This window comes from Mixophyes fleayi, unplaced genomic scaffold, assembly GCF_038048845.1.
Source record: "Mixophyes fleayi isolate aMixFle1 unplaced genomic scaffold, aMixFle1.hap1 Scaffold_2526, whole genome shotgun sequence".
In the NCBI taxonomy this organism is placed as follows: Eukaryota; Metazoa; Chordata; class Amphibia; order Anura; family Limnodynastidae; genus Mixophyes; species Mixophyes fleayi.
Genome location: NW_027446634.1, coordinates 12501 through 20000, shown reverse-complemented (window position 1 = coordinate 20000; position 7500 = coordinate 12501). Strand labels below are relative to the sequence as shown.

Sequence of the window (7500 nt, the reverse complement as noted above, 5' to 3'; positions counted from 1 at the left end):
CAGGCCCAGCCCTTCTTAGCTTCCAAGATCAGATGAGATTGGGCTTGTTCAGGGTGGTGTGGCTGTAGGTATTGGTTTCTTACTGACCTACATCTCTTATACATCTTAAAACCAGCATTGTAGGAAGCCGGAACAAGAGAAAATAAAAAAAAAAGGCCTACAGCATCTGGCATTCCCAGGTGGTCTCCCATCTGAGTACTAACCAGGCCCAGCCCTGCTTAGCTTCCAAGATCAGACGAGATTGGGCTTGTTCAGGGTGGTGTGGCTGTATGTATTGTTTTCTTAATGACCTACTTCTCTTATACATCTCAAAACCAGCATTGAAGGAAGCCGGAACAAGAGAAAATAAAAAAAAAAGGCCTACAGCACCTGGTATTCATAGGTGGTCTCCCATCCAAGTACTAACCAGGCCCGACCCTACTTAGCATCCAAGATCAGATGAGATTGGGCTTGTTCAGGGTGGTGTGGTTATAGTATTGGTTTCTTAATGACCTACATCTCTTATACATCTCAAAACCAGCTTTGCAGGAAGCCGGAACAAGAGAAAATAAAAAAAACAATCATACAGCATCTGGTATTCCCAGTTGGTCTCCTATCCAAGTACGAACCAGGCACGGCCCTGCTTAGCTTTCAAGATCAGATGAGATTAGGCTTATTCAGGGTGGTGTGTCTGTAGGTATTGGCTTCCTAATGACCTACATCTCTTATACATCTCAAAACCAGCATTGAAGGAAGCCGGACAAGAGAAAATAAAAAAAAATTTCCTACAGCACCTGGTATTCCCAGGTGGTCTCCCATCCAAGTACTAAGCAGGCCCGGTCCTGCTTAGCTTTCAAGATCAGATGAGAGTGGGCTTGTTCAGGGTGGTGTGGCTGTAGGTATTGGTTTTCTAATGACCTACATGTCCTATACATCTCAAAACCAGCTTCGAAGGAAGCCGGAACAAGAGAAAATAAAAAAAACTGCCTACAGCACCTGGTATTCCCAGGTGGTCTACCATCCAAGTACTAACCAGGCCCGGCCCTGCTTAGCTTCCAAGATCAGATGAGATTGGGCTTGTTCAGGGTGGTGTGGCTGTAGGTGTTGGTTTCCTCATGACCTACATCTCTTATACATCTCAAAACCAGCATTGAAGGAAGTCGGAACAAGAGAAAATAAAAAAGAATTGCCTACAGCACCTGGTATTCCCAGGTGGTCTCCCATCCAAGTACTAACCAAGCCCGGCCCTGCTTAGCTTCCAAGATCAGATGAGATTGGGCTTGTTCAGGGTGGTGTGACTGTAGGTATCGTTTTTCTAATGACCTACATCTCTTATACATCTCAAAACCAGCATTGAAGGAAGACGGAACAAGAGAAAATAAAAAAAAAAAGGCCTACAGCACCTGGTATTCCCAGGTGGTCTCCCATCCAAGTATTAACCAGGCCCAGCCCTTCTTAGCTTCCAAGATCAGATAAGATTGGGCTTGTTCAGGGTGGTGTGGCTGTAGGTATGGTTTCCTACTGACCTACATCTCTTATACATCTGAAAACCAGCATTGAAGGAAGCCGGAACAAAAAAAAATAAAATAAAAGGCCTACAGCACCTGGTATTCCCAGGTGGTCTCCCATCCAAGTACTAACCAGGCCCAGCCCTGCTTAGCTTCCAAGATCAGATGAGATTGGGCTTGTTCAGGGAGGTGTGGCTGTAGGTATTGGTTTCCTAATGACCTACATCTCTTATACATCTCAAAACCAGCATTGAAGGAAGTCGGAACAAGAGAAAATAAAAAAAAATTGCCTACAGCACCTGGTATTCCCAGGTGGTCTCCCATCCAAGTACTAACCAGGCCTGGCCCTTCTTAGCCTCCAAGATCAGATGAGATTGGGCTTGTTCAGGGTGGTGTGGCTGTAGGTATTGGTTTCCTAAAGACCTACATCTCTTATACATCTCAAAACCAGCTTCGAAGGAAGCCGGAACAAGAGAAAATAAAAAAAAAATTGCCTAAAGCACCTGGTATTCCCAGGTGGTCTCCCATCCAACTACTAACCAGGCCCAGCCCTGCTTAGCTTCCAAGATCAGACGAGATTGGGCTTGTTCAGGGTGGTGTGGCTGTAGGTATTGTTTTTCTAATGACCTACATCTCTTATACATCTCAAAACCAGCATTGAAGGAAGTCTGAACAAGAGAAAATAAAAAAGAAAGGCCTACAGCATCTGGTATTCCCAGGTGGTCTCCCATTAAAGTACTAACCAGGCCCAGCCCTTCTTAGCTTCCAAGATCAGATGAGAATGGGCTTGTTCAGGGTGGTGTGGCTGTAGGTATTGGTATCTTACTGACCTTCATCTCTTATACATCTTAAAACCAGCATTGTAGGAAGCCGGAACAAGAGAAAATAAAGAAATAAGGCCTACAGCACCTGGTATTCCCAGGTGGTCTCCCATCCAAGTACTAACCAGGCCCGGTCCTGCTTAGCTTCCAAGATCAAATGAGATTGGGCTTGTTCAGGTTGGTGTGGCTGTAGGTATTGGTTTTCTAAAGACCTACAGGTCTTATACATCTCAAAACCAGCTTCGAAGGAAGCCGGAACAAGAGAAAATAAAAAAAAACTGCCTACAGCACCTGGTATTCCCAGGTGGTCTCCCATGCAAGTACTAACCAGGCCAGGCCCTGCTTAGCTTCCAAGATCAGACGAGATTGGGCTTGTTCATGGTGGTGTGGCTGTAGGTATTGGTTTCCTAATGACCTACATCTCTTATACATCTCAAATCCAGCTTCGAAGGAAGCCGGAACAAGAGAAAATAAAAAAAAAAGGCCTACAGCACCTGGTATTCCCAGATGGTCTCCCATCCAAGTACTAACCAGGTCTGGCCCTGCTTAGCTTCCAAGATCAGACGAGATTGGGCTTGTTCAGGGTGGTGTGGCTGTATGTATTGTTTTCCTAATGACCTACATCTCTTATACATCTCAAAACCAGCATTGAAGGAAGCCGGAACAAGAGAAAATAAAAAAAAAAGGCCTACAGCACCTGGTATTCCCAGGTGGTCTCCCATCCAAGTACTAACCAGGCCCGGTCCTGCTTAGCTTCCAAGATCAAATGAGATTGGGCTTGTTCAGGTTGGTGTGGCTGTAGGTATTGGTTTTCTAAAGACCTACAGGTCTTATACATCTCAAAACCAGCTTCGAAGGAAGCCGGAACAAGAGAAAATAAAAAAAAACTGCCTACAGCACCTGGTATTCCCAGGTGGTCTCCCATGCAAGTACTAACCAGGCCAGGCCCTGCTTAGCTTCCAAGATCAGACGAGATTGGGCTTGTTCATGGTGGTGTGGCTGTAGGTATTGGTTTCCTAATGACCTACATCTCTTATACATCTCAAATCCAGCTTCGAAGGAAGCCGGAACAAGAGAAAATAAAAAAAAAAGGCCTACAGCACCTGGTATTCCCAGATGGTCTCCCATCCAAGTACTAACCAGGTCTGGCCCTGCTTAGCTTCCAAGATCAGACGAGATTGGGCTTGTTCATGGTGGTGTGGCTGTAGGTATTGGTTTCCTAATGACCTACATCTCTTATACATCTCAAATCCAGCTTCGAAGGAAGCCGGAACAAGAGAAAATAAAAAAAAAAGGCCTACAGCACCTGGTATTCCCAGATGGTCTCCCATCCAAGTACTAACCAGGTCTGGCCCTGCTTAGCTTCCAAGATCAGACGAGATTGGGCTTGTTCAGGGTGGTGTGGCTGTATGTATTGTTTTCCTAATGACCTACATCTCTTATACATCTCAAAACCAGCATTGAAGGAAGCCGGAACAAGAGAAAATAAAAAAAAAAGGCCTACAGCACCTGGTATTCCCAGGTGGTCTCCCATCCAAGTACTAACCAGGCCCGGTCCTGCTTAGCTTCCAAGATCAAATGAGATTGGGCTTGTTCAGGTTGGTGTGGCTGTAGGTATTGGTTTTCTAAAGACCTACAGGTCTTATACATCTCAAAACCAGCTTCGAAGGAAGCCGGAACAAGAGAAAATAAAAAAAAACTGCCTACAGCACCTGGTATTCCCAGGTGGTCTCCCATGCAAGTACTAACCAGGCCAGGCCCTGCTTAGCTTCCAAGATCAGACGAGATTGGGCTTGTTCATGGTGGTGTGGCTGTAGGTATTGGTTTCCTAATGACCTACATCTCTTATACATCTCAAATCCAGCTTCGAAGGAAGCCGGAACAAGAGAAAATAAAAAAAAATTGCCTAAAGCACCTGGTATTCCCAGATGGTCTCCCATCCAACTACTAACCAGGCCTGGCCCTGCTTAGCTTTGAAGGTCAGACAAGATTGGGCTTGTTCAGGGTGGTGTGGCTGTAGGTATTAGCTTCCTAATGACCTACATCTCTTATACATCAAAAAACCAGCATTGAAGGAAGCCGGAACAAGAGAAAATAAAAAAAAACTGCCTACAGCACCTGGTATTCCCAGGTTGTCTCCCATCCAAGTACTAACCAGGCCGGGCCCTGCTTAGCTTCCAAGATCAGATGAGATTGGGCTTGTTCAGGGTGGTGTGGCTGTAGGTATTGGTGTCCTAATGACCTACATCTCTTATACATCTCAAAACCAGCATTGAAGGAAGTCGGAACAAGACAAAATAAAAAAAAATTGCCTACAGCACCTGGTATTCCCAGGTGGTCTCCCATCCAAGTACTAACCAGGCCCGGCCCTTCTTAGCTTCCAAGATCAGATGAGATTGGGCTTGTTCAGGGTGGTGTGGCTGTAGGTATTGGTTTCCTAAAGACCTACATCTCTTATACATCTCAAAACCAGCTTCGAAGGAAGCCGGAACAAAAGAAAATAAAAAAAAAATTGCCTAAAGCACCTGGTATTCCCAGGTGGTCTCCCATCCAACTACTAACCAGGCCTGGCCCTGCTTAGCTTTGAAGATCAGACGAGATTCGGCTTGTTCAGGGTGGTGTGGCTGTAGATATTGATTTCCTAATGACCTACATCTCTTATACATCTCAAAACCAGCATTGAAGGAAGTCGGAACAAGAGAAAATAAAAAAAAATTGCCTACAGCACCTGGTATTCCCAGGTGGTCTCCCATCCAAGTACTAACCAGGCCCAGCCCTGCTTAGCTTCCAAGATCAGACGAGATTGGGCTTGTTCAGGGTGGTGTGGCTGTAGGTATTGTTTTTCTAATGACCTACATCTCTTATACATCTCAAAACCAGCATTGAAGGAAGCCGGAACAAGAGAAAATAAAAAAGAAAGGCCTACAGCATCTGGTATTCCCAGGTGGTCTCCCATCAAAGTACTAACCAGGCCCAGCCCTTCTTAGCTTCCAAGATCAGATGAGAATGGGCTTGTTCAGGGTGGTGTGGCTGTAGGTATTGGTTTCTTACTAACCTACATCTCTTATACATCTTAAAACCAGCATTGTAGGAAGCCGGAACAAGAGAAAATAAAGAAATAAGGCCTACAGCACCTGGTATTCCCAGGTGGTCTCCCATCCAACTACTAACCAGGCCTGGCCCTGCTTAGCTTTGAAGATCAGACGAGATTCGGCTTGTTCAGGGTGGTGTGGCTGTAGATATTGATTTCCTAATGACCTACATCTCTTATACATCTCAAAACCAGCATTGAAGGAAGTCGGAACAAGAGAAAATAAAAAAAAATTGCCTACAGCACCTGGTATTCCCAGGTGGTCTCCCATCCAAGTACTAACCAGGCCCAGCCCTGCTTAGCTTCCAAGATCAGACGAGATTGGGCTTGTTCAGGGTGGTGTGGCTGTAGGTATTGTTTTTCTAATGACCTACATCTCTTATACATCTCAAAACCAGCATTGAAGGAAGCCGGAACAAGAGAAAATAAAAAAGAAAGGCCTACAGCATCTGGTATTCCCAGGTGGTCTCCCATCAAAGTACTAACCAGGCCCAGCCCTTCTTAGCTTCCAAGATCAGATGAGAATGGGCTTGTTCAGGGTGGTGTGGCTGTAGGTATTGGTTTCTTACTAACCTACATCTCTTATACATCTTAAAACCAGCATTGTAGGAAGCCGGAACAAGAGAAAATAAAGAAATAAGGCCTACAGCACCTGGTATTCCCAGGTGGTCTCCCATCCAAGTACTAACCAGGCCCAGCCCTGCTTAGCTTCCAAGATCAAATGAGATTGGGCTTGTTCAGGGTGGTGTGGCTGTAGGTGTTGGTTTCCTCATGACCTACATGTCTTATACATCTCAAAACCAGCTTCGAAGGAAGCCGGAACAAGAGAAAATAAAAAAGAATTGCCTACAGCACCTGGTATTCCCAGGTGGTCTCCCATCCAAGTACTATCCAGGCCTGGCCCTGCTTAGCTTCCAAGATCAGATGAGATTGGGCTTGCTCAGGGTGGTGTGACTGTAGGTATTGTTTTTCTAATGACCTACATCTCTTATACATCTCAAAACCAGCATTGAAGGAAGACGGAACAAGAGAAAATAAAAAAAAAAGGCCTACAGCACCTGGTATTCCCAGGTGGTCACCCATCCAAGTATTAACCAGGCCCAGCCCTTCTTAGCTTCCAAGATCAGATGAGATTGGGCTTGTTCAGGGTGGTGTGGCTGTATGTATTGGTTTCCTAATGACCTACATCTCTTATACATCTCAAAACCAGCATTGAAGGAAGCCGGAACAAGAGAAAATAAAAAAAAATGGCCTACAGCACCTGGTATTCCCAGGTGGTCTCCCATCCAAGTACTAACCAGGCCCGGTCCTGCTTAGCTTCCAAGATCAAATGAGATTGGGCTTGTTCAGGGTGGTGTGCCTGTAGGTATTGGTTTTCTAAAGACCTACATGTCTTATACATCTCAAAACCAGCTTTGAAGGAAGCCGGAACAAGAGAAAATAAAAAAAAACAGCCTACAGCACCTGGTATTCCCAGGTGGTCTCCCATCCAAGCACTAACCAGGCCCGGCCCTGCTTAGCTTCCAAGATCAGATGAGATTGGGCTTGTTCAGGGTGGTGTGGCTGTAGGTATTGGTTTCTTAAAGACCTACATCTCTTATACATCTCAAAACCAGCTTCGAAGGAAGCCGGGACAAGAGAAAATAAAAAAAAAATTGCCTAAAGCACCTGGTATTCCCAGGTGGTCTCCCATCCAACTACTAACCAGGCCTGGCCCTGCTTAGCTTTGAAGGTCAGACGAGATTGGGCTTGTTCAGGGTGGTGTGGCTGTAGATATTGATTTCCTAATGACCTACATCTCTTATACATCTCAAAACCAGCATTGAAGGAAGTCGGAACAAGAGAAAATAAAAAAGATAGGCCTACAGCATCTGGTATTCCCAGGTGGTCTCCCATCAAAGTACTAACCAGGCCCAGCCCTTCTTAGCTTCCAAGACCAGATGAGATTGGGCTTGTTCAGGGTGGTGTGGCTGTAGGTATTGGTTTCTTACTGACCTACATCTCTTATACATCTTAAAACCAGCATTGTAGGAAGCCGGAACAAGAGAAAATAAAAAAAAAGGCCTACAGCACCTGGTATTCCCAGGTGGTCTCCCATACG

The 7500-nt window shown here is 45.4% G+C and overlaps 11 non-coding genes and 26 pseudogenes across 11 annotated transcripts; all 37 read right to left on the bottom strand.

Annotated features, from left to right (window-relative positions):
• Positions 1 to 70, bottom strand: part of LOC142124420 (5S ribosomal RNA) — a 119-nt pseudogene extending 49 nt beyond the window's left edge.
• An 84-nt stretch (positions 71 to 154) lies between these two features.
• LOC142124377 (5S ribosomal RNA) lies at positions 155 to 273 on the bottom strand (annotated as a pseudogene).
• An 84-nt stretch (positions 274 to 357) lies between these two features.
• Positions 358 to 476, bottom strand: LOC142124441 (5S ribosomal RNA; annotated as a pseudogene).
• Positions 477 to 761: 285 nt separating this feature from the next.
• On the bottom strand, positions 762 to 880 carry LOC142124451 (5S ribosomal RNA; annotated as a pseudogene).
• Positions 881 to 963: 83 nt separating this feature from the next.
• On the bottom strand, positions 964 to 1082 carry LOC142124480 (5S ribosomal RNA). Its single transcript, XR_012684617.1, has one exon. It is a non-coding gene; the product is annotated as a 5S ribosomal RNA (ribosomal RNA).
• An 84-nt stretch (positions 1083 to 1166) lies between these two features.
• On the bottom strand, positions 1167 to 1285 carry LOC142124507 (5S ribosomal RNA). The gene has a single exon (XR_012684623.1). It is a non-coding gene; the product is annotated as a 5S ribosomal RNA (ribosomal RNA).
• Positions 1286 to 1370: 85 nt separating this feature from the next.
• On the bottom strand, positions 1371 to 1489 carry LOC142124361 (5S ribosomal RNA; annotated as a pseudogene).
• An 82-nt stretch (positions 1490 to 1571) lies between these two features.
• Positions 1572 to 1690, bottom strand: LOC142124518 (5S ribosomal RNA). Its single transcript, XR_012684632.1, has one exon. It is a non-coding gene; the product is annotated as a 5S ribosomal RNA (ribosomal RNA).
• An 84-nt stretch (positions 1691 to 1774) lies between these two features.
• LOC142124396 (5S ribosomal RNA) lies at positions 1775 to 1893 on the bottom strand (annotated as a pseudogene).
• Positions 1894 to 1978: 85 nt separating this feature from the next.
• Positions 1979 to 2097, bottom strand: LOC142124333 (5S ribosomal RNA; annotated as a pseudogene).
• Positions 2098 to 2181: 84 nt separating this feature from the next.
• LOC142124421 (5S ribosomal RNA) lies at positions 2182 to 2300 on the bottom strand (annotated as a pseudogene).
• Positions 2301 to 2384: 84 nt separating this feature from the next.
• Positions 2385 to 2503, bottom strand: LOC142124526 (5S ribosomal RNA). The gene has a single exon (XR_012684639.1). It is a non-coding gene; the product is annotated as a 5S ribosomal RNA (ribosomal RNA).
• Positions 2504 to 2587: 84 nt separating this feature from the next.
• LOC142124410 (5S ribosomal RNA) lies at positions 2588 to 2706 on the bottom strand (annotated as a pseudogene).
• An 84-nt stretch (positions 2707 to 2790) lies between these two features.
• LOC142124383 (5S ribosomal RNA) lies at positions 2791 to 2909 on the bottom strand (annotated as a pseudogene).
• An 84-nt stretch (positions 2910 to 2993) lies between these two features.
• On the bottom strand, positions 2994 to 3112 carry LOC142124525 (5S ribosomal RNA). Its single transcript, XR_012684638.1, has one exon. It is a non-coding gene; the product is annotated as a 5S ribosomal RNA (ribosomal RNA).
• An 84-nt stretch (positions 3113 to 3196) lies between these two features.
• On the bottom strand, positions 3197 to 3315 carry LOC142124409 (5S ribosomal RNA; annotated as a pseudogene).
• Positions 3316 to 3399: 84 nt separating this feature from the next.
• On the bottom strand, positions 3400 to 3518 carry LOC142124384 (5S ribosomal RNA; annotated as a pseudogene).
• An 84-nt stretch (positions 3519 to 3602) lies between these two features.
• On the bottom strand, positions 3603 to 3721 carry LOC142124381 (5S ribosomal RNA; annotated as a pseudogene).
• Positions 3722 to 3805: 84 nt separating this feature from the next.
• Positions 3806 to 3924, bottom strand: LOC142124524 (5S ribosomal RNA). The gene has a single exon (XR_012684637.1). It is a non-coding gene; the product is annotated as a 5S ribosomal RNA (ribosomal RNA).
• Positions 3925 to 4008: 84 nt separating this feature from the next.
• LOC142124408 (5S ribosomal RNA) lies at positions 4009 to 4127 on the bottom strand (annotated as a pseudogene).
• An 84-nt stretch (positions 4128 to 4211) lies between these two features.
• Positions 4212 to 4330, bottom strand: LOC142124499 (5S ribosomal RNA; annotated as a pseudogene).
• An 84-nt stretch (positions 4331 to 4414) lies between these two features.
• On the bottom strand, positions 4415 to 4533 carry LOC142124406 (5S ribosomal RNA; annotated as a pseudogene).
• An 84-nt stretch (positions 4534 to 4617) lies between these two features.
• On the bottom strand, positions 4618 to 4736 carry LOC142124528 (5S ribosomal RNA). The gene has a single exon (XR_012684641.1). It is a non-coding gene; the product is annotated as a 5S ribosomal RNA (ribosomal RNA).
• An 85-nt stretch (positions 4737 to 4821) lies between these two features.
• Positions 4822 to 4940, bottom strand: LOC142124458 (5S ribosomal RNA; annotated as a pseudogene).
• Positions 4941 to 5024: 84 nt separating this feature from the next.
• LOC142124382 (5S ribosomal RNA) lies at positions 5025 to 5143 on the bottom strand. Its single transcript, XR_012684607.1, has one exon. It is a non-coding gene; the product is annotated as a 5S ribosomal RNA (ribosomal RNA).
• An 84-nt stretch (positions 5144 to 5227) lies between these two features.
• Positions 5228 to 5346, bottom strand: LOC142124399 (5S ribosomal RNA; annotated as a pseudogene).
• An 84-nt stretch (positions 5347 to 5430) lies between these two features.
• Positions 5431 to 5549, bottom strand: LOC142124387 (5S ribosomal RNA; annotated as a pseudogene).
• An 84-nt stretch (positions 5550 to 5633) lies between these two features.
• Positions 5634 to 5752, bottom strand: LOC142124370 (5S ribosomal RNA). The gene has a single exon (XR_012684606.1). It is a non-coding gene; the product is annotated as a 5S ribosomal RNA (ribosomal RNA).
• Positions 5753 to 5836: 84 nt separating this feature from the next.
• On the bottom strand, positions 5837 to 5955 carry LOC142124398 (5S ribosomal RNA; annotated as a pseudogene).
• Positions 5956 to 6039: 84 nt separating this feature from the next.
• Positions 6040 to 6158, bottom strand: LOC142124332 (5S ribosomal RNA). The gene has a single exon (XR_012684603.1). It is a non-coding gene; the product is annotated as a 5S ribosomal RNA (ribosomal RNA).
• An 84-nt stretch (positions 6159 to 6242) lies between these two features.
• On the bottom strand, positions 6243 to 6361 carry LOC142124321 (5S ribosomal RNA; annotated as a pseudogene).
• An 84-nt stretch (positions 6362 to 6445) lies between these two features.
• Positions 6446 to 6564, bottom strand: LOC142124328 (5S ribosomal RNA; annotated as a pseudogene).
• An 84-nt stretch (positions 6565 to 6648) lies between these two features.
• LOC142124318 (5S ribosomal RNA) lies at positions 6649 to 6767 on the bottom strand (annotated as a pseudogene).
• Positions 6768 to 6851: 84 nt separating this feature from the next.
• On the bottom strand, positions 6852 to 6970 carry LOC142124512 (5S ribosomal RNA). Its single transcript, XR_012684627.1, has one exon. It is a non-coding gene; the product is annotated as a 5S ribosomal RNA (ribosomal RNA).
• Positions 6971 to 7055: 85 nt separating this feature from the next.
• On the bottom strand, positions 7056 to 7174 carry LOC142124488 (5S ribosomal RNA; annotated as a pseudogene).
• An 84-nt stretch (positions 7175 to 7258) lies between these two features.
• LOC142124374 (5S ribosomal RNA) lies at positions 7259 to 7377 on the bottom strand (annotated as a pseudogene).
• An 83-nt stretch (positions 7378 to 7460) lies between these two features.
• LOC142124437 (5S ribosomal RNA) overlaps positions 7461 to 7500 on the bottom strand; it is a 119-nt pseudogene continuing 79 nt past the window's right edge.